Genomic DNA, 24,911 nt, shown 5'->3' on the forward strand with positions numbered 1-24,911 from the left:
GATAAAGAACACATAAGTTCTTTGCCAACGAACCTGAGGTGACCACTTATAAATGGAATCTTCATTCTGACCTAACTCTACACGTGGTAAATTGCTGTATGGCAATATTACTGGAGTTAGTGTAAAAGCATCAACACAACCGCCATTATCACTGTTATCATGACCATTGTCATTGCCGTTTTGTGTTACAACCAAGAAGATTGCTATTACAATCATTATCACCACTACCATAATATGCATACAACAAATATAATCATCATAAACTTGAAAATCTCTATTATAAATGCCTTGTGACGTCATGGTAAGATGCTCAGCTACATGCTTGAAGGTTTCCATCAGGTCCGCAGGTTAGATTTGGATAAAGAACACAGAAGTTCTTTGCCAACGAACCTGAGGCGACCACTTATAAATGGAATCTTCATTCTGACCTTGCTCTACACGTGGTAAATTGCTGTATGGCAATATTACTGGAGTTAGTGGAAAAGCCTGAACACAACCGCCATTATCACTGTTATAATCACCATTGTCATTGCTGTTTCTGCCACACCCACGAAGACTGCTATTACCATCATCGTCATTGCCGTTTTGTGTTACAACCAAGAAGATTGCTATTACAATCATTATCACCACTACCATAACATGCACACAACAAATATAATCATCATAAACATCAAAATCTCTTTGATAAATGCCTTGTGACGTCATGGTAAGATGCTCAGCTACAAGCTTGAAGGTTTCCATCAGGTCCGCGGGTTAGATTTGGATAAAGAACACAGATAAGTTCTTTTCCAACGAACCTGAGGCGGCCACTTATAAATGGAATCTTCATTCTGACCTAACTCTACACGTGGTAAATTGCTGTATGGCAATATTACTGGAGTTAGTGTAAAAGCATCAACACAACCACCATTATCACTGTTATCATCACCATTGTCATTGCTGTTTCTGCCACACCCACGAGGACTGCTATTACCATCATCGTCATTGCAGTTTTGTGTTACAACCAAGAAGATTGCTATTACAATCATTATCACCACTACCATAACATGCACACAACAAATATAATCATCATAGACATCAAAATCTCTTTTATAAATGCCTTGTGACGTCATGGTAAGATGCTCAGCTACAAGCTTGAAGGTTTCCATCAGGTCCGCGGGTTAGATTTGGATAAAGAACACAGAAGTTCTTTGCCAACGAACCTGAGGCGACCACTTATAAATGGAATCTTCATTCTTACCTTACTCTACACGTGGTAAATTGCTGTATGGCAATATTACTGGATTTAGTGGAAAAGCCTGAACACAACCGCCATTATCACTGTTATCATCACCATTGTCATTGCTGTTTCTGCCGCACCCACGAGGACTGCTATTACAAATCATCGTCATTGCCGTTTTGTGTTACAACCAAGAACATTGCTATTACAATCATTATCACCCCTACCATAATATGCATACAACAAATATAATCATCATAAACTACAAAATCTCTATTATAAATGCCTTGTGACGTCATGGTAAGATGCGCAGCTACATGCTTGAAGGTTTCCATCAGGTCCGCAGGTTAGATTTGGATAAAAAACACAGAAGTTCTTTGCCAACGAACCTGAGGCGACCACTTATAAATGGAATCTTCATTCTGACCTAACTCTACACGTGGTAAATTGCTGTATGGCAATATTACTGGAGTTAGTGTAAAAGCATCAACACAACCGCCATTATCACTGTTATCATCACCATTGTCATTGCTGTTTCTGCCACACCCACGAGGACTGCTATTACCATCATCGTCATTGCCGTTTTGTGTTACAACCAAGAAGATTGCTATTACAATCATTATCACCACTACCATAACATGCACACAACAAATATAATCATCATAAACATCAAAATCTAATTGATAAATGCCTTGTGACGTCATGGTAAGATGCTCAGCTACAAGCTTGAAGGTATCCATCAGGTCCGCGGGTTAGATTTGGATAAAGAACACATAAGTTCTTTGCCAACGAACCTGAGGTGACCACTTATAAATGGAATCTTCATTCTGACCTAACTCTACACGTGGTAAATTGCTGTATGGCAATATTACTGGAGTTAGTGTAAAAGCATCAACACAACCGCCATTATCACTGTTATCATGACCATTGTCATTGCCGTTTTGTGTTACAACCAAGAAGATTGCTATTACAATCATTATCACCACTACCATAATATGCATACAACAAATATAATCATCATAAACTTGAAAATCTCTATTATAAATGCCTTGTGACGTCATGGTAAGATGCTCAGCTACATGCTTGAAGGTTTCCATCAGGTCCGCAGGTTAGATTTGGATAAAGAACACAGAAGTTCTTTGCCAACGAACCTGAGGCGACCACTTATAAATGGAATCTTCATTCTGACCTTGCTCTACACGTGGTAAATTGCTGTATGGCAATATTACTGGAGTTAGTGGAAAAGCCTGAACACAACCGCCATTATCACTGTTATAATCACCATTGTCATTGCTGTTTCTGCCACACCCACGAAGACTGCTATTACCATCATCGTCATTGCCGTTTTGTGTTACAACCAAGAAGATTGCTATTACAATCATTATCACCACTACCATAACATGCACACAACAAATATAATCATCATAAACATCAAAATCTCTTTGATAAATGCCTTGTGACGTCATGGTAAGATGCTCAGCTACAAGCTTGAAGGTTTCCATCAGGTCCGCGGGTTAGATTTGGATAAAGAACACAGATAAGTTCTTTTCCAACGAACCTGAGGCGGCCACTTATAAATGGAATCTTCATTCTGACCTAACTCTACACGTGGTAAATTGCTGTATGGCAATATTACTGGAGTTAGTGTAAAAGCATCAACACAACCACCATTATCACTGTTATCATCACCATTGTCATTGCTGTTTCTGCCACACCCACGAGGACTGCTATTACCATCATCGTCATTGCAGTTTTGTGTTACAACCAAGAAGATTGCTATTACAATCATTATCACCACTACCATAACATGCACACAACAAATATAATCATCATAGACATCAAAATCTCTTTTATAAATGCCTTGTGACGTCATGGTAAGATGCTCAGCTACAAGTTTGAAGGTTTCCATCAGGTCCGCGGGTTAGATTTGGATAAAGAACACATAAGTTCTTTGCCAACGAACCTGAGGTGACCACTTATAAATGGAATCTTCATTCTGACCTAACTCTACACGTGGTAAATTGCTGTATGGCAATTATTACTGGAGTTAGTGTCATAACCACAGGCACAACCATAAACATCACTGTCATCATTGTATTTGCTGTTTCTGCCACAACCATGGGGTCTACTATTATCATTTATATTATAATTATTGCCATTTATGCCACAGCCACTGCTATTATAATCATGATATCATCATCACTACCATATGAACATAATAATTTTTATCGTGAACATAATTTTTATCAACTCCATCGTCAATGCCGTTTCTGCAACAGCCATGAGAACTATTATTATAACCATCACCATATAATTATTATCATCAGCATCATTACCAAATCATGAACACAACCAATATATTCATTATAGACAACATAATCACTATTGTTGGCAATGGCTTGTGACGCTTTGGTAAGATGCTCAGCTATAAACTTAAAGGCTTTCTTCAGCCGGTTTGATCCTGGATAAAGAACACAGATAATTTATTTGCCAATGAACCTAAAGCAACCATTGATAAATAGAACCTTCATTCCAACTATATTCAGTAAATTGCTGTATGGCAATATTACTGGAGTTGGTGTACGGTAAAGTGCTAGTAGTATCACAACTGCCATCATCATCGTCGGCACAGGCTATCAAAGAATAGACTAAGAAAATATCTACTTGCATCCTTTGTTAAACCCTCCGATTAGTTGAATCCATAAAAAATCCAGCTAAAATATCTGCTTTTTTGCATCTAGCTGCATGTGGTTGCTGGTTGTGACAATTTCACGTCACGATAAATTTGGATTGACACCAGTGAACAAGGGCGACCCAAGAAAAAAATATCTACATTTATGGGCATATGTTTTGGTATCAGGACCACGTTTTTTTTGGTGGACAAAGCTTTTTTTGTCCTTGTATCTTGGATTTGGTCTCTTCCTCTTCATTGCTTCCACATCCTGAAGCAGGGCTCCTAGGCCAAACTTCCAAGGGGCCTTTCTATAGCATATGTATTACATGAAAAAATAAACAATGATGAGAATTGTCCTGTGCCCCAAAGTAGCCTGCTGCACCTGTAACCTCTAATGTAAGGGTTCCCAAGTTTTATGTCTATGTTCAAAATCAGACTTGCAGGTTGCTATTAGAATAATTATTTTTGCACTGTAAATTCAGTAAAGAAAAAGTAAGAGGAAAAATTCTGACCTTGTGGCCTGTGCATAGCCTCCATGGTTCCCCCCTCATCTTGAAGCAGGGGCCTCCCATAGTGAATTTCTAGTTTGTAAAAACAAAAAAAGAGTCACCCCAAAGTCTCTGTCAGCCCCACCTAGAGCGTTGCCTAGTGTGTCTGCACTGGTCGCATGCTCCAAGAGCCTTCCCAGTATTGCTAGAGATAAACTGTTTTTTTCCTTTTTTTCATAGGACCCTTATTATATTCTACACTTTTTTGGTATAAAAGGGTGAAGATATCATTTAAGCAGCAAAAAATTCTTGCTTCATAGGCTTCCAGTGTTTATGAGCATATTTTGAAAAACAGTTAATTGTATAATTGGTTTTGTCACTTCAGTAATACATGCTTTAGCAGCGACATATACTTTAGAAAAGTTTTGAATGGACTTATTTGCGAAGGAAATTTATTTAGCACACTTGGCACACTGCCTGGGTTTTCATCGATTACTGGGAGGATTGAAAAGTGAGAAACCATTATACATAATACTGGCAGCATTGAAGAGGTAACAAACCATTGTAAAGGCATATGCATTACTAGTGAACAACAGTAACCGAATATAAACATTCCGAAAGTGATTGTTGAGGTCTAGAAACTATTGTTGCCAACAGTTTTTTGCACATTTAGGGCATTTGCCCAGCTCTGACAAACTTTTGAAGTAACCTATCGTTAGTCGGGTCGCGTTTGGTATTTATGCAAAATTTGGCTGTGATAAATCTAAAATTGTAGATTTGAATAGAGAACACACAGAAATCCACTTTTATGCACATAGATTATTTTTTCTAACCATTTTTGATAAAATTTTCAGAATTTATTGAAAAATTGCCCCGTATATTAAAGATAATCTTTTTTAGTCCTGCTTCATTTTCAAAATTTTGCCAATCCATTGATTTGCTTAGCTTTCTCCCATTTTTTAGTTTTCAGTGTTTGTAATAGATGGCTATAATAGTCCAGCAAAGATTGAATCAGAAAACAAATGTAAACCGGTTTCATTGTCAGGTTTTACTGCTTTTTTTTGTTATACGGGAAAAGGAGTGAATTTAGTTGGTACTTGTTCTATGTGTCACACATTGCGAGTACTGTTTCTTTTCAGTTGTGCTAAAATAAAAAAAGAATGAGTGACTCGTATATATTCATTTCTTTGGAAAAATGCCAACTTTAAGTGAAAATAAAATTTTCTTGCTGTAATTTTGAAAATGGTCATAAATTAATAGATTCAATACTTGTAACAGTTTTGACTGTGGATTTGAAAATTTATATAATCAATTTGAATACAAAATGGTTTATCAAAAGTGTACTTATTTTTGGACACAATATGGCAGAAAAAAGAAACAAGTGGTTAAAGTATTTTCCCTCTTACAAGGTTTTTTTGTTAAAATGTGATGATCAGGATCTACTGTATTTAATTCTTTGTACAGCTTTGCAATAGCCTAAAGAGCCTATAAAATAAGAGCCAGTGTTCTCGAAGTATGCACCACTGCTCCAAAAGGGGGGGGGGGATACTGCCAATGTTTGTTAGGGAAAGTGTGAGGAGCTGATGTTATTGATGTATGCCTATTCAGTGCTTTGAAGCAATTATTTGAAGAATGTTTTAGAATTTTTCAGAATGGCAGCTCTGCACTGTATACTGGATGATCGAAGAAAATGTTCTGGAAACAAAATATACGCCTCTCTTATCAAACTACAGGTAGAGATTTTTTCCTTTTTAGTAAGAGTTTTGTTTTCAATGGCAATGTATAAGCTTATGAATCTTCCCCCACCCTTATCATTCGAGCTGAGAACATATTAAGCATTTTATCGGCAATAATGTATATATATTGTGTGCCCATTCATCTTTAATAAGGGAGTAGGTAGAAATTGAGTATCTTTGATTGAAGCACACATGTAACTTGTACAAATATTCATTACTATAAGTGGTCTCAGACAGTAGAACAATCATGGATTGTTTTTTGTGATTTAAAAAAAATCACTTGAATTAGTCACAAATACCGGAAGTAATCATTGTTAAATATATTACTGAAATGCCTCTCAATTAAATTCTTCCTTGTCAGAAAAGTCATGTGCAAGAAAAAAAAAATGGCAACGTTCACGTATATATATATGCCGATCGTCACTGTGTGTGAGAGCATGTGTACTGCATTATTGTAATAACTATAATTGAATATTAAACTAAGTTAATCTAGAACTAAGTGTACTAGTAAATAATTTAAGAGATTATGGGCCCAGGACACGCGCAGACTTAGTTTTGTAAGTTTTTTTTGCATTTGTTGCTATATTAGTCGCGGCAGTAACACACCGGCAGCTAAGCCTAAAGTTCACACTACTATAAGTACAATGGCCGGAGTGGATGTTTCCAATATGAATAAATTCAATGGTGATAATTATTCACAGTGGAGGTTCCAAATAGGATTTGCCCTGAATTCAAAAGGTGTATATGGCGTTGCGACCGGAACCACATCCAGGCCTGACGTCGAAACCGATCTTGAAAAGTGGGAAAGGAGCGATGCAGTGGCGATGTTTACCATCACTGCAGTGATGGACATGAAACAAATCACGCTCGTCGAAAGCTGCACCAGTTCCGCAGAGATGCTAAAGAAGTTAGACTCAGTGTTCCAGCAGAAATCTGATTTCAACAAGATGTTGTTGTTGGACAAATTCCACCAAATGAAAATTGATCCAAGTGATACTGTAGTGCGGTACATCGCTAAAGTCGAGAACCTTGGCCATCAAATAAAGAACTCTGGTGAAAGCATCAGTGACGCTACACTGATAACAAAAATCCTAGGAACTCTTCCGGCAAAATATCTGAGCTTTTGGCAAGCATTTCTATCGATGGACGAAAGCAAGCAAAATATAGCCAACTTAATAGCCAGGCTCATCGATGAAGAAACTGAGTTATCTAAGAACGGACAAAACGAGTCGGCGTCCTTCGTGAATCATAGTAGGCCAAATTTTTCAGCCAGTCATTCAAGGCTAAAGACAAACCAACCCAAAGTCAACTGAGCCAACATTACATGCTATTCCTGTCGAAAGAAAGGTCACTTTGCTAGAGATTGCAGAGCAAAAAGAGGTAGGAATATAAAAACCCGGGTACCAACAGTGACGCAGCCAACTATGCCTTTAACGCTCAGTTGCTGGAGTCGGGCCACTGCACTGGAGATCAATAGATCTTTGATAGTGGTGCATCTGCACATATGACCTTTGATCGTAAAATTTTGTGTAACTTCGTACGGTTGGATTGTGGTGACAAAGTTCGCCTTGGCAACAATACTGAGCTCCCCATCAAGGGAAAGGATGAGGTAAAGATTCTCAAATATGTCAACAGTAAATGGGTTGAAGGCTTGATGACCAATGTACTGTATGTGCATGGCTTAAAGAGGAACTTATTCTCTGAAGGAACTATTGTAAGCAAAGGAATGAGAATAATTAAAGATGAGAATTGTGCCAAAATGTACAATCGCGATCACTATATTGTCAGCATTGCAGTGCGTACATCAAGTAACCTGTACCAGATGCTGTTCAGAATGGGGGAAAACATTTTCCCCATAAATGATGGCCTTTTGATATTCAACGTTCAGTGGGAATGTATAAATTGGAATAAGTTATGTTTTCATCTTTTTCTTATAACTTGGCCTTACATTCAGAGCTGCAACTAGGGGAGAGCAGGCGGGTTTGGTCTGGGGGGGGGGGGGGGCAAATTTCACCCTTTCACCTCTCCTTCAATCAGCATTACAAGCAGGGCCGCAACTAGATGTTTGGTCACCCGGGGCAAGTGCACATTTTAGCGCCCCCTTGTAATGTTGAAGGAGAGGTTTGGGAATAAAATTTGCGCCCCCTCTGGTCCAGCGCCCTGGGTCATGGCCCCAACATCCTGGAGTGGGGCCCCCTAGGCTGGAATCTTTTGCGGACCCCCCCGACCAGATTTTCACGGGCCCTTTTATGATGGATTTATAGCGTGAAAAACAAAAATAATGAAAATCGTCCTGGGACCCCGGGGCTGGAGCCTTGCCAGCCCACCCCTTGTGGGGGGCCATGCCCTGGGCACGACACCCACCTGCCCCCCCCTCCCCTAGTTGCGACCCTGATTACAAGGGAACGCCAGAATATGTACTTGCTTTGCTGACCAAGCATCGGTTGCGGCAAGCATCCTGCCCACATTACTTGTTGAACATAGAACAGGACCTGATTTTCCGCATGTGGGGCAGGACCGCAAATAGATACTTGGTCAGTCGGAGCAAGCAAGTATTTTGGCGTCCCCTTGTAATGTCGAAAGAAAGGTTAGAGGATAAAATTTAGCTCAGGATCCGGAGCACCAGACCCACCTGTTCCCCTCCGGGTTACGACCCTGCCCAGGAGCTCCAACATTTAAATAACATGCATTCACTGATTAACAAAACGTCTTTGATCCAGGTCACGGATACCCCCCGTGTCTGATTTGGGTCCAGACATGGATGTTCAAACTCTTCAGTTTGCAGGCCATATGACAATGAAAACAGGGATAAAATTGATTTCAAAATGTTTAATTGATGCTTGAATAATTTCTGCATAGTTACTACTGCATCGCAATCATTAGTGCATTATATAATATAATTCGATTTCACATACGTGTTACCCAGGCGTGTACTTTTTAGCTGTGGGCCACAAACTCTCTTTGATACAGTTATCGTGTTGTAAGCACTAGGTACTTTCTTAACAACACTTTTTCGCGAGCCGTATGGAATCTCTTGTCATCCCACCACTATGGGTGAGGGACTGGTTGTCCCGTACATACGGGACTCTAGCCCTTATGCGGGAGGGGCAGTGGTTGTTGCATTGTATATTTATTACTTATGGGGGGGGGGCTCAGCCCCCTCGTAAAATTTATCAGGGAGGGGCTCGAACTTCCTCAACCCCAGGTTCCAGTGCCTATGGCCCGGGGGCAGGACCGGATTTAGTCATTCAGCGGCCCGGTGCAAGAACAGTTTTGTGGTCCTGGTGATAGGGGTTGGGCCCAGAGGTTAACTAATTTTTGCTCTATAAATCCACCAAAATTTCTTTTAGAGGCGGCCTAGGGTCTTCGAATTTGGATCCGTAAAAAATCTTTCCGAGTAGGAGGCTTCAGTAAGTAGAGCCGTTCTAGCGCATGGGCAGACTGGGTATGGGCAGTGCAGGTGGTTACAAAGCTTCACGTTCACGAGAAATATGTAAAACAATATAATGTATAACAGGGCTGCAACTGGGGGGGGGGGGGGGTGCAGGCGGGTCTGGTGCCCCGGGCGCTGTGCTAGAGGGGGTGCAAATTTCATTTTTTAATCTCTTCTTCAACATTATGAGGAGGCTCCAAAATGCATGCTTGCTTCGGCTGACCAAACATCTGGTTGTGGCTCTGATGTCTAATACTGTGAAATAAGATTTTGAATCGGGATGACTGGCGCTTTAAGTCTGATAGGGTGAGTCCCTTGCACCGAGGGCTCATCACAGTGTTAAGGCCATGGCTAATTTATGGGAGAGGCAGACCGGGCTGTAGGGGCTTTAGTTATAAAAAAATAAATCATTTCATATATAAAAATATAAATTTCAACCAAAGAAGCTAGATAAAAATCTTAGTCTCGGGGTCCTTTCAAAAATTAAGGCCCCCATCCAAGGATGTGGGGGGCTGCAGATTCACTACCATATGTGTGTGTCTTTTAATAAATCGACATATTTTTCATCAATGGATTCAATAAAATTTCAAGTTTTGACTTTTCAAAGTATATAGTTAGCGTAAAATATTATACATAATCAATGCAGTAAAACTCATTTTTACGGCCCCTAATATTTTGCAGCCCGGTGCGATCGTACCCTTTGCAGCTGCCTAATTTCGGCCCTGGGGGGCCGGAAGTTGTGCATGCTAGGTTTAACCAAACGTATTATAAAGTAGGGGTTTTCAACCTTTTTCTAGTCACAAGCACTGCCTGTACTCATCATCAAAAGAAGAGCACCCTTACAGCAAGTTTGACATACGAATGCCTGAAATCAGGATGATTTCAATCCTTGAATGCAATGTGTACAAGGTGTTTAATTGGAATTGTTAATCAAGTGCTCGTGAGCATGACATCAGACACGAGTATTGAGCACTCTGGGTGGTTCAGGTAGCACCATGGTGCTCGCGAGGAACAGGTTGAAGATGCCTGTCTTAAAGCGTATTTATAAATATAATTTTTTTCGAAATCGTACAGCGAGCCGAATAAAATTATTGAGTGGATCAGACTGGCTTGCGGGCCGAAGTTTATGGAGCTATGCATTAAATTTCAGTGAACCTCGATATAACGATACAATGTGGGACAAGAAAAAATATTGTTTCACAAGGATTATTGTGAAATCGAGAGGCAGCAGTTTAACATTAGAGTATAGACATTTCCAAACCAGACTTGAGAAAATAGCGTGGAAGAGGGATTTATCGCTGTATCTAGTATCGTTGTAGTGAGGTTTCGTTATGTATGGAAAAGAAAAATAACACTATTAAAGATAAATGAGATGAAATGAAAGAACTATTTTAAAGATGTGGGGAATTGAAGCGAAGGTTAAAATATTGTGTTATTCATTCATTTTTTTTAAGCTTGCCATCTATGAGTTTTCTTTTGGGCTCTTTCCGAAGCTTTCCTAACTTTTGCCTGAAAATTTATTTGCCTTATTCTGATGAATGTTCTTACTCGTGCATTAAGTGTTTATAATTTTTCATTCACTTCGGGATATTTTGATGATATTGTTTCGCACAGAGATTTAATTATTTTTTTCTCAGAGCGGAATGAGGTTCCGTGCAGTCCAGCAAAAATGATTTCCCAGTTTCTGATTTTTTCAAGTCAATTTTGGGATGGAATTAGGAATCCTCCTCTCGAAAGTTTGCAAATCCACCCGAGTTGGGATGAACTTTGACAAGGTGTTCTCATCAATTGCCCAGATGGAGTTCCAATTGTGGAATCGATGTCTCTGCACTTGAAAGCAATGTAGCCTGCCAGATAGTGGAGGCCTTCGGAAGAACATTTTAGTGTTCTTCCAAATTATAGTAACCGAAATTATAGTGTTATTTTTCAGGAAAAACGTACCCCCCCCCCCGGCCCATCATTTAGGGGGGTCTGGGGGAATCTTGCTCCTGTGTGGGTGAGTTCAAAATAATAATAATTAATAATAAACAATAAATAATTAATAATAAACAATAATAACTGTTATTACCAAGAAATTTTTTTTAATTCACCCAAAATTATTAAACACTTTCAAATGTATCTAATATTTTTCTTTCCCTGTATGTTTTTTTCTCCGTAAAGACGCGTTCCTGATAATTTCCCTCTCATGGTTTCTAGAATTTCCCTCTCGTGGAAGAGAGAAGCTGCTTCCATTGACTTAACATTGCATACATGAGTTGGGAAAAAAATTCATTAAAAATCAAATAAATTTTTTAAAAATAAAAAAAAATATCTTGACAATAAGCGGTTTTTGTGGCATTCGCTTAAAAAAAATGATGAAGTCCTGAGCATGAAAACTATGCAAAAAAATTCTTGAAAAACCAAAAATTTTGCATTATGCTCCCGTTTGAGTGGGTCACGTGAGGAATCGGGTGACGTCAAAACCAGTTTCATTCTGAAGCGCGCGCTTTCTAATACTTAACCTTATATATTCTAGAAACCTTGATCTACTGCTGTGAAAGAAGTTGTATGGCTTCGCCAGTTTCTATGCGAAGTAAATCAGTCATCAATTTGTGATAAAGGTGTTACCTTGTATATCGACAATCAAAGTGCTATCAAGTTAATTAAAAATCCTGTGTACCACAAGCGTACAAAGCACATTGATGTAAGGTTCCATTTCATACGTGGCAAGTTCCAAGACAGAACTGTTAACATTGAATTCATCAGTACTAATGAACAATCAGCAGACATCTTCACCAAGGCTTTACCCAGGGACAGATTTGAAAAGCTTAAAAACTTGATTAACTGTATGGATAAACTGTATATTTGTTGACAAGCAAGAATTGGAGGGAGTGTTAAATATATTACTGAAATGCCTCACAAATAAATTCTTCCTTGTCAGAAAAGTCATGTGCAAGAAAAAAAATAAATCTGGCAACGTTCTTGTCCCGTTCACGTATCGTTACTGTGTGTGAGTGCATGTGTACTGCATTATTGTAATAATTATAATTGAATATTAAACTAAGTTAATCTAGAACTAAGTGTACTAGTAAAGAATTTAAGAATCATTCTGAAGAGATATTTTACCTGGCTGATATCTCAAAGATATTATTCTTGGTTAGCAGACCACATTTTCCAATGGTTTACAATTAAAAAAGACTGAATTTAGCAATTTTTTGCTTTGAACTTTGCTTATGTGGTGAGGGATATTGATATTTGGGAATTAGTAATTTACCATTAGCTGATTGGGTGTTACACAATTCTCTCATTTGTTAACTTTTCCTGTTCTGTAATACACTGCTGGCCACCCAAATTGCAACACCAAGAAAGACAAGAGATATCGCAACAATATTTATTTTGTAGATAACATGTTGACCAAGCATCAAATGATTAAATTTATAGACTTCTGTGAAGTGTGGTTCCTGCCAAAATCAGTAGCCAGAGTAGCCGCCATTGTTGGAGATCACCGCTACCACACGCCTCGGCATTGATTCAAAGAGACTTTGGATGTGTTCTTGGGGTACAGCAGACCAAGCAACTTCCACGCGTTGCCAAAGTTGATCTGGTGTGGCAGCTGGGGATGTAATCTGGGTCAATCGTTGAGCAACCATGGACCACATGTTTTCTATCGGCGAAAGATCCGGAGAGCGAGCTGGCCAGGGAAGCAATTTAATCTGGCGATTGACGAAGAACCTTTGGGCAATGCGTGCCACGTGTGGTCGCGCATTATCCTGTTGAAATATGGCTGTGGGCAAGCCCTAAAGGTAAGGAAGGACAACTGGCTCCAACACCTCGGAGATGTAGCGCTGGCTTTTTAAAGTACCGGCAATGCGTACTAGAGGAGTGCGAGAGTGATATCCAATACCGCCCCATACCATGATACCCGGTGCAGGACCAGTGTGGCGGTGCATAACGCAGCTGTTCAGCATCCTCTCTCCACGGTGTCTCCAGACTCGAATCCGACCATCGTGGTGTTGCAGACAGAAGCGTGACTCGTCAGTAAAGACAATTTCATTCCATAGTGCTGTCCACATCCTTCTTTCATCGCACCATTGGCGGCGGAGACGTCTGTGGTTCTGCGTCAATGGTAGACGAAGCAATGGACGTCTTGCGGACAGACCACTCTGCTGTAAACGGCGTCGAATGGTGCGCGCAGACACTGGATGATGCGGTACAGACTGAATGTGCTGTGCTATGGTTCGTGATGTGGCTGAGCGATCCGTCACTGCCATACGCACAATACGCCTGTCATCACGTGAAGTGGTGCACGGAGGTGGATGCAATCGAACACGTCGGTCCGTCGTACCCTCCTGCATCCAATGATCACATATCCGCATTACAGTTGTTTGGTTTCGTCCAACACGACTACCGATTTCCCTGAAAGATAATCCACAATCTCGGTAGGCCACTATCCTTCCTCTGTCGAACTCGGATACTTGATCAAAAGATGATCGCTGTTTTCTACGAGGCATAATTGATCGTTTTTTTGAAAAAAACACAAGAAAAACACAATTGCCGTACTTCAAATCGTCGAAATCTCCAAGCCTTAAATAGCGCTTTGAAGTGGCGCCACGGGCACGCGTGATGTGCGTCTGCGCTGAAATTCTAATCATTTGCATATCTCACCTCCGCTAATGCATGTTGTAAATTTCATATTATTTGCATGCTTCCTTCAGGGTGTTGCATTTACGGTGGCCAGCAGTGTATTTGAATTCTGCTACACATGCACCCAAGTTGAAACAAATGAATTTCCTCACATAATCCACAAAATACTACATGAAGTATCATAGGCATACGCAGAATTTTCTGGGGGGTTTCAATTTTTTTTCTTCTGTGGGGGGGGGGGGGGGGTGTTAGGTTTTTTCCAAAAAAATTGAAGGTTTAAGTCATAGTTTCCCAAACTTTTTGTTCCACCGTCCCCCTTCTTTAGAATTTTTTTTTTCTCATTGCCCCCCCCCCCCCCCCCCCAACTCAAGCAAACACATAGGAGCCTATCCCCAGTAGCACACGATATAGAATGATGTAGAGATTTCGATACCGTTCGACGTAGAAATGGTATACGTTTGTCGACGCAGTTCGACATAACGAAATTCAGGTAATCATTCCGATGTTGAATGAATACGAGCGTCATAAGGTGGTCGGAAATTTTTTTGTGTCTGATATCGGACAATATAGTAGAAATGTATCTCCCTTCTGAACCATTCCATTGCCCGCCAGGGGGCGATGTTGCCCACTTCGGGAAACACTGATTTAAGTGTATGTAATATTACGTTTAGTTTTTGAAAGGAAAAGAATCGACGGGCAGTACGGCTATATGCGTAAAAAATAATACGGGAAAAAATAAGGAAAAATCATTTGTGCCTGTTGTAGGAGGGGCGAAAAAAATTAGAAGAAAACAATTCTGCCCTTTTTCTAGTAGGTTTGCCAAATCTGACGTAAAAGAGCATAAGAAATTAGAGAAAATGATTTCTGCCCTCTTTAGGAGAAGCGTCATATCCAAAGCTGGAATGGGGGGGGGGGGAAATTTGAAACTTATTTGTGCCCGCTCTAGGAAGAGCGCCAAATCTGAAGTGAAAGAGCAAAAAAAATTCAAAATTATATTTTATGAAATAAAATATCATTTTAAATTTTTTGACGAATTTTATGACATAAAATATCGCTGTTCCTTTGAACGCATCAAAACAAAGCAATTGAAACAAAAGTTTTTTTTAATTGGGGGACATCGGGCACACAGAAATAGGTCTCACTCAGGTAGAGATTTTGTCTCGAGTGGCCCTCTTCCCTGAGTGCAACGTATGTGTGTGGACTTAAAAATTGTAATAAACCATACATACACAACTGAGCATTTTTTCGGAGTTTCATGGACCTTGTTCCAGATACCTGGTAAGTAATCGTAAAGCCTCCTATGAGGCTCCTAGACAATATCTCTATTTGGGGGGACCTTTGTAAGGTGAAGCCACAACGGAAATCTAAAAATACATCTTTTCCCCTTCAAGAGACTAATCAGGAACTTGTTGAAAATTCCATTAGATTTTTTAAAACAGCTTTGTAAACCAGACTCCACAATCATGACAATCCCCCAATTCTGTTTTTGAAACTAAGAAAAAAGTTTGAGGCGCAAAATATATATTGCTATTTTAATTAAGACCGTTGTCCCTAAAATATGCTTCACTGCATTGTTTTGCACCTTGGTAAGGTACTAGGTGGAACAGCGATGATATGTCTCACCAAGTAGATTTATTAATTAAATAGTGTACCAGTTTATTAAAACATGTAATTTTTCCATTACGTTATACAGGGTGGTAACTATCAACTGCCCAATAATTACACACGTGTTTCCTTGTGAAAAACTAATATGGAAAAGTGTTTTCAGTTTTTTAATCTACCCCATAATTAATGAGTTATAACACTTTGAAAATTGATGACGTCACTTCAAAATCCTGCCAAATTCACCAAACATATAACTTGGCATTTTTGAAAATGTTTAAAATGTAATAACCCTCACAAAGAAATTCAGAAAACAAAAGAGGTATGAAAACCAGTTTTTTCTCTCTCTCACACTTTTCGGGAAAGAGAAAAAACTTTTTTTACCAGTCAATCAGAATATGTTCTTTGCATCTCACAATGTCAGCTTTACAGAGGTATGAAAAGCATTAGTTGTTTTGTTTTTTACTCCAGAAAATACTGCATCTATTTCTTAATTTTTTGTTATAATTTCTAATTTGATGCCATTCAGCATACAAGAATACTGTGACATGCACCTTATATGCACTGGACGTCACTCACACTTCCGGCACAACTTACTCGGAAGTAAATAGGCCATGGTGATAGATCAAATTTGTGCTCATTTTAAAAAAAGAAATATGTTCCTTTCACCAAACTACCCTTAAAATCTTTTTAGAGGGATGAAGTTATTCTTCAAAATTGTTTTTTCGAATAATACACTGGCTCTAATAACAGCCATAAAACTAAACGTTTATGAGTAGATTAAAATAGCCAAATTTTAAACCAGAAAAAAAAAGCATTTCCATGTTTCCAAAGGAAATTTCAGTGGTTTTAGGGTATATTGGGGCTGCAAATTTCAAAACTGGGTTGGTTTTGCCGAATTGACTCTAGTTTTTGAGATGATGCATAATATCAATATTTCAGTATAGTCTGCAGTCATTAATTTTTGCATGAAAATTTTTCTTTCAACTTTTTATTTACTTTCCTATTGTATTCACCACTAGCTAAACATTGAAGAAAACCCAGCGCTGCCTGGGTTTTCTTCAATGTGGTTTTTTGGATCACATGATATCTCCCTCTTTCTTTGAGGGACATGCAAACTGTAGAGAGAAACGATATCACTCTCTGCTGTTCATACGAAGTACGAAATCCTGGATAACCAAGCGGAGATCGAGATGTAGTTCGGAAAGAAAATTCACATTTTAGGGTAAAAAACCCAGCCGGGGGGGGGGGGGGGAGGGAATGGGTATCTACCTGGGGAGCAAATTTGACAACCCTGGTATGAACAGCGGAGAGTGACATCATTTCTCTCTATATGTCGCCATCTGGGGGCTAACGTCTTAAGAGCTATTAGCTGAGCTAGGAGGCTGTCCATGCGCAGTCCCGTTCAGCATCCATATATATGCTCTAAGGAATGAAAATGTCTGTTCTCTGTAGTTCAATGGTTAGAACACTCGCCCGGACAGTGAGAGATTGGTGGTTCGATTCCCCACAGAGGAATGTGAATTTTCTTTCTGAATTACATCTCAATCTCTGCTTGGTTATCCAGGCTTTCTTACTTTGCATACAAACAACTTTGTCCACGTTAACCAATATGGTGACTTCCTGCACGACTCATGAAATAAACAAATCTAGAGTTAAAGAAACATAGAAATTAATATATATATATATATTTCTTTCTTTAAGGGGCGCTAAGTATTTTGATTAACTGAATGGTTTGAATTAGGGGTTCGACAAGGATGCATCTTTTCACCAAACTTATTTACTCTCTATGGAGAATATATAATGAGAGCATCCGATTTAGAGGAATTAGAGGCAGGTGTTAAAATTGGAGGAAGAGTGATGATCAACAACCTTAGATATGCTGATGACACAACTCTGATGGCAGAATCTGAAGAGGACCTGAAGAACATTATATCAAGAGTAAAAACAGAAAGTGAGAAGCTTGTACTCTACCTAAATACGAAAAATACAAAGATCATGACTACGGCAGATATTCACAGTTTTCAACTAGATGGCGAAAGTTTTGAGATTGTGGACAGATTTGATTTCCTAGGATCAAGAATTGTAAAAGAGGGAACTTGCACAGAAGAAATAAAAAGATGAGTAGTTCTGGGTAAAACAGCCATGAGAAAGCTTAATATAATAATGAAAGACAAAGATGTATCAATGAAAACAAAAATTAAAATTATGAATGCGTTGGTCTTTCCTGTCTTTATGTATGGATGTGAGCTGGACACTACGATATCCTGACCCACATGAATTTATGCAGTTGAATATCAAGGCAATACAAAGACTAATTTTCATGTGTGAGAAGATATAAATAAAAAGTTGAAATCAATGTGTTATTGCCTGGATATCCAATTCAAAAGTAGGTCCGGATAATTACTTCATATTTAATCTCCTGGGCTTCGTATATCTCTAAGTGAACTCAATATTTCAAAAGTCGAGAATTCAATACAATTTTTAAAATTATTGATGTGACAGAAAACCACCAAATTTCCCCATTTCTACAGTAAAATAGGCAGTTTTAACACTGATTTCTATGAGAATCACCCTTTTCCTGACCCTGAGAGTGATGCTAATGATGATTATGACGTCTATTCAAAAAGCCTCATTACTGGGAGTATTGAAAATGTGGCAAACCATTATAATGGCATAAATTATTATACATATACTGGCAGTGTTAAAGAAGTGACAAACCATTGTAAAGGCATATACATGTTTGAAACGCATTGCTAGGGAACCACGGTAACCAAAGTAAAATTTCGGAAAGTGATTGTTGAGGCTCAGAAACCATTATTGCCAGACAGTTTTTTGCCCACTTGGGGCACTTGCCCTTACCAAATTTTAAAGTAGCCTATTGTTCATGTCGAGTCATATTTGGTATATATGCAAAATTTGGTGATGATTGATCTAAAGTTGTAGATTTGTATAGAGAACATACACACACACACACACACACACACAAAATCGATTTTATATATATAGATATTATCAGACAAGCGATCTTTATGTATTGATATTAAATTTATTAATGATTTACATTTCGCACAGTTTCAATGTGATTTCTATGCTGCTTGTGGCACGAGTGGATCTAGAACTCGCAGTTGGGAGGGGTGATTTTACACAATAATAATAAATAAAGTGAGTGTCACTATGAATAGAATGACCATATGTACCTTTATTTTGTCCCGTATTTTTGGAATAGTCTTTTTCAGTTTTTTCTGTCCCAAATTTTTGGAAAAATGTACTGGTTTTTCTTATTTTTTTAGTTGTAGTTTTCCTGAATTTGTTATTTAATCAGAAACATTGATATAGGTAATTTTTCAATGGATTTATATGATAATATGGCATTCAATCAAAGTTCAGGAAGTTTCATGAATTATAGCATTTTGCTTGGGAAGGGCCGATCACCTTCTCCCACAGATCCGCGCTTGGCTGATGTATTACCATTGAAATTCAACTTTCACTTTAGCTCAGAAACTAGAGCCGATCTGAAAAAAATTAATGTCAGATTCGGAACCAGTGCCTCAAAAGCACCCTAAAATCACTGAAATATCTGAGAACAAAATCAGTGTTAAGTAGTGTAATCAATAGAACAAATATATCACAATTCGTGACATAATAAGTTTTATTAAAACTTTCTGATTGAATCGGTGTTATTATTTTATGGTTTCCACCAGTCACACCTTCGTCAAGCTACCATTTTTAGATCTTTCAATGAAGCTTTTTACAAGTAGCAGTTTCGATGAAAGGTCAAACCCCCTCCCGTGAAAATATTGCCAATCAACATGTGATTTGACTAAAACGACACTGTAAAATAATGATCATGCGGTAAACACGTATGCATTGTTTGCACTTCCCTCAAAAAATTTGACTGGATAGTGAAGATAAACAAATTGCCACATTTTGAAAAAATGCATTGATTTAAGTAAAAAAAATTTCAAACAAATCTCATTTTGCTTACACAAGGGCTGAATTTGGATTCTAATGGGATTAAAGTTTCAATTCATTTTCTAGAAGTGACAACATGCTGTTGGTGGAGAAATGTACTTCTTTCAGAGTTTGATCGTGCATATAATAATACATACGCATAGCGAGAGACTGTTGACACTTCAAATTCGTAAGATAGGGGTATGGGCAGGGTTGGTAAAAAAACCGGTTTTTTTTTGGTTTAAACTGGGTTTTTTTGTTTTAACCCTATCGACGGCTCAAGGTCGAACACAAAACCTCTTCAAAAAAAGCTACTTATTTTCACGAAATCTTTTCAAAATGACCACAGGGTCACGTGATTCTAGAATGCTTTCCCCCCAATATGTGACAATGGGTAATTGGCATGTATGATAAGCCGTCGAGAGGGGGCTGAACCGAAGTGACAGGCTGGTAACGCCCGGTGATTGACCCTTTCTTCCCAGAAATGTACTTTCTCCTTTCATTCTCCAAAGTTTTTCTATTTTCCGAACTAAATAAAAAGCACATAAAGGCGGGATATACCCAAATTTTGAACGAAATTATTGTAGCGTGTTTATAGATGCTCGGCATTCTATGGTAAATAACTCTATCAATATAGATTAGCTTTAACAGGCAATAAAATTTACTTGCTTTCGCTTGTGAAATATTGATATGATTAACTTAGTAACGGAATGTCAGAACGTACTAAGAAGAAATTACTAACCCATCCACTAGGTATTTAAAAATGTCCCAATATGTTCAAGTTGAACACTCTAAGTATTCTGAATCTCGAGAAGCATTCTATATATATGCCCCTTAATATTTTAATTGTATTTTTTAAATTTGCAAGTGTTGCAGTATGTTCTCGCGATTTTGAGGTTCACCTAAAATGTAAATTTTTTTTGAAAATCGCAAAGCTTTTTCGTAAATAATGTGCGTTGATTAAATCAGTGTTGTTGGAATTATTACTATTCGAGGCAAGGCATTGTAACAACTGATATTTATCAGTTGATACAAATCTATTCGAGCGAAACTACAGCTACTTCCCAACCTTGGCACATCATTAAATAATTAATTTATCAAAACTTTCGGGTATAAAACTGCTTCTCAATGCTTTACTCACATTCTTTTTGAATATTCATTTATTTTTTTCATGATATCTTATGATCGTGGAGTTAATTTCAATAATGAGCGTAGGTTTAGTGAGATTGAATACGCATATTAGATATACAGTCATTTGCATCGGATTATAACGAAAGAATTCTCTCTGAAATATATAAATTTGGTGCATTAAATCATGTTACAAAAAAAAATACATGAAAACAAGTAACATACTGAGAAAATGTTTAAATACGCAAATACTAGAAGTAAATAAAGTCTCTGGAATTCAAAACGGGAAAGAAAGTTGTAACTAGAGCCCGGATTAGACGCTAAAACATGCACTAAAAATAAAGTTTAATCTGCATTTTTAAAAATGTCGAAATATATGAAATAAAAACACCCGATCTTTTTCAAAAAATTAGAACACCCTAGAAATTTACGAGAGCAGTTCATAAAGAGCTCAAGTTGGAAAGCTCAAATTAATGGTATGGTTGTAATTTACATTTTCATCTTTCCACCTATGTGACTTGCTGCAGCAATTAAGTAATAGCTTAGAAAGAGTCAAAATCACGATAGAAAATGCAATTTCTTTCTCCATACCATACGTCTTCAACTTCTGGAATCAAAAGGTAGAGAGCCTAACGTTCACACCTCTATCTAGAGATGTCTTCTAATCCATTGGCCTCTATTTTTTGTTTCCTCTGAAGACTTCGTTTGAAGATGAAAAACGCAGATAGTATCAAGAATTCGCCAATGTGTATCAAACCTCATCGATATTTCGATGGTTTCGTGATATCTGATGATGGTACCTGATACTAGTCTTTTCAAGAGATTGCGGACTCGAGCGAAAATAAATAAATTAATAAAAACTGATCAATTGCAAACCGCTATCGGGGAGCCGATAGCGAAGATGGGATTTATAGCTGAGGCCCGATTCGGGTCTGTGCCGGACACTCATAAATTGAATGTCTTGATGTATAAAATCCATGGCCAAGACCAAAGATGGCCACAGCACAATGTATTCGTACGATATCAGCACGCGTCCCCCCCCCCCCCCACAGTCCTAGCAAATACATTCGTAATTTTCTGCGTTTTTCAGAAATTTCCTGTTTTTCTACCCGTATTGCGAACATTGAATGCTTGTAGGTTTGCATACATAACGAGGAAAGACATGAAACTCTTATTCGATCAAGTTGATGTAAATTTGCATGAAAAAATTCATGTAATACAGTAATAGGTTTTAAGCCAAATGTTCTAATTTTCTCAAACAGCATTCGGAGTGTTCCAATTTTTTGAAACAAAGAGGAAAAAATTAATTTGGTATTTTACGACGCGTTTAATCTACTTTATGCAAATTTTTTGACACCGATATGCTCAAGATATGAATGCTCATATGATATGATCGTGATGGAAAAGGAAAACGCAAATTAAACTGTACTGCTACAACCTTGAACTGCGCTTTCCAACTTGAATATTTCATGAACTGCTCTCGTAAATTTCTGGGTGTTCTAATTTTTTTGGAAAGGATGTATATATGCGAAAAATTGAAACCATCGTTGAATATTCCCGAATTATGGCATCAAAAATGAAAAAAAAATGCACGCAAAATTGAAAAAAAAATTATATATGCATTTGAAAGAGATAAAAAATGAATTGGAATGTTCCAACAAATCAAAAAAAGAAGCAAAAATACTCATATTATAATGCCGAAATATGCATAAAATATAAAATATGTGCCTTAAAAATGCGTTAATATGCCTGCCCTAAAGGCTCAGAATATATAGGGGGGGGGGGAGTATTGAAAAATATACGTATAATTAAAATATATATATATATATATATATATATATATATATATATATTTATTTATTTATATATGTATTTAAAGTGGGGAAATTTCCCTGAGAGGAAATACACCCAGGAAAAAAAGAAAAATCGTCCATTTCGGAATTCAGAAATAAGTCAGAAATGAAAAATATGCTAAAAAAAAGAAAACGCATTTATAGTGCAAAAATATGCATTTAAAAATTTCCAGAAATATGCCTCAAAATGAACAATAGTCAATGTTGGAATACTTTATTTAAAAAAAAATTGAGTTATCTGATTATATTGAGCGAAAAACTGAATTTTACTCGAGAATCGAGTAATAGTTTGGTATTTTTTATTTTTGTGAAAAATGGCATGGAATCCAAGGAAATGACTGAATTCGAATTCAAAAAGTAGCAGGTCACATGGGCGGAGATACGGGGAGGTGGCATGAGGTTCACTGCGCCCCCCCCCTTCCCCACCAACGTCAAAGGTTAAGTCGACTAGTCTAATGTATATGTGTATAGATATCATCATCACTTTGCTCCCACAGCAATACTGGCCGTGCCCCCCCAGACTTCCAAGTTTATCACCGCCTAAGGCGGATAATCTTATCACAAGAGAGATTTCTGCACCTTTTCCAGGAAGTTTACATTCCTCAACTTTTTTTGGGGATCGCGAATCTTTACAAAGAAAACTATTAGTAACAGCACAATAAAGGAGAAAAAACAGGACATTCCATCTTTGCATCAACCATTTTGACAAAAAAAAAGGGTTTGCCAACTTGCCTCGGCATTTATTTGATACAATACAGGTTCCTTTTCTGAGAAAAAGCGTTCACTAGTTCTCTCTCTCTCTCTCTCTCTCTTTCATTTTCGATTTATTTTTGTTCCACCATGGTCATTTTGTGCACACTTATCTGTTGTACCTACTGTGGGTACTAGAAGAATAGCCAGTTTTAAGAAGTCCGATAAAACAGCTGTTGTATTGGCAGAAAATAGAGAATTGAAAGTACAACAGAGATGAGATTTTTTTAAACTCAAGCACCTGTTATTTTGCTGTATTTACAAGTCTGGATTTACTGGTTCGCAAGTAAAATGACATGCATTCTGTATAAGAATATCTTAATACTAGGGGGGCTCTGCCCCCCCCCCTGCCGCTTTTGGCGGCCAATCCCCCCTTCCCTTCTCTTCACAACATATTTTGTTTATCTAGTCCCACTTCAACAGAGTGCTATAGAAAGGGACACGTGAAAGCACCAGCTTACTGAAGAAGCGAATTTTACAATAATAAAGCAACAAAAAACAAATGTGATTCATCAAGTAACCCCACAAAACTTCTCCACGAGGGTCCCCAGACTCCAATTCGCTGAATTTTAGTGAGGGACCCAGACTGGATTCATCTCGGGCTTCTGCTGTTGCAAAATTCCACGGAAAAAAATGATATTCATCCATGGCCCGCCAAAATTAATCCTGTCAATTTCCACATGGGGCCCCCGACCTGGAAGCTTGTCGGTCATCCCCCGCTGCGAGTGCTATGAAATATTTTCATTTGTATTCATTTTACCAACGAATAAAACCCATAGCCCCCAACAAAATACGTTTACAAAATACATTTATTTCGGACTTCAGCTGTTGCAAGTTCCACAATATTAAACAAAAGACAACAAGATTAATCCAGGGCCCCCAAAATGAAACCTATCAATTTCCACATCGGTCCCCGACAGGCTCGTCATTAGGGGGGGGGGTTATATATATATATACACATACATTGAGTACATGTTCTTTGCCCCCCCCCCCCCGGGAAAAGCTAAATGACGGCCCTGGTCCCCGACCTCGAAGCTTTACCGACTTCCACAGCTGCGAGTGCCACGAAAATTTTTCATTTGTATTCATTTTACCAACGAATAAAACCCATCGCCCCCAACAAAATACGCCGGACCCAGAAAAGAATAAGATTCATCCAGGGCCCCCAAAATGAAATGGGGTCCCCGACTTGGAAGCTTATCGGGTATACCCCTGTGAGGGCCATGGCAAATTTTCATTTGCATTCATTTTACCAACGAATAAAATCCAGCGCCCCACGCAATCACTCTGGACCGAATTCGCAGATTTTTATGAGGTGGGGGGGCTGGACTGGAAATATATTGGGCTTCCGCTATCGGAAATTTTTCAGTTTTAAAGCAGCAAGAAAACAATGAGGTCCATCGAGGGCCTCTGGAAATTAAGCTTTTTAACTTCCCCATGAAGATATATGT

The 24,911-nt window shown here is 38.3% G+C and overlaps 1 long non-coding RNA gene across 3 annotated transcripts in view; it reads left to right on the forward strand.

The window, feature by feature from the left end:
• Positions 1-24,911, forward strand: part of LOC149063735 (uncharacterized) — a 60,157-nt gene that overhangs the window by 16,616 nt on the left and 18,630 nt on the right. For all 3 annotated transcript variants that reach the window (XR_016196103.1, XR_016196104.1, XR_016196102.1), the window contains one exon: positions 6,023-6,114. This is a non-coding gene — a long non-coding RNA (uncharacterized LOC149063735). The remainder of the gene's footprint in view (positions 1-6,022; positions 6,115-24,911) is intronic.

Source organism: Pholcus phalangioides, unplaced genomic scaffold, assembly GCF_987345545.1.
Source record: "Pholcus phalangioides strain wild (caught in Gottingen) unplaced genomic scaffold, Ppha-v1.0 ptg000049l_1, whole genome shotgun sequence".
Taxonomy (NCBI): Eukaryota; Metazoa; Arthropoda; class Arachnida; order Araneae; family Pholcidae; genus Pholcus; species Pholcus phalangioides.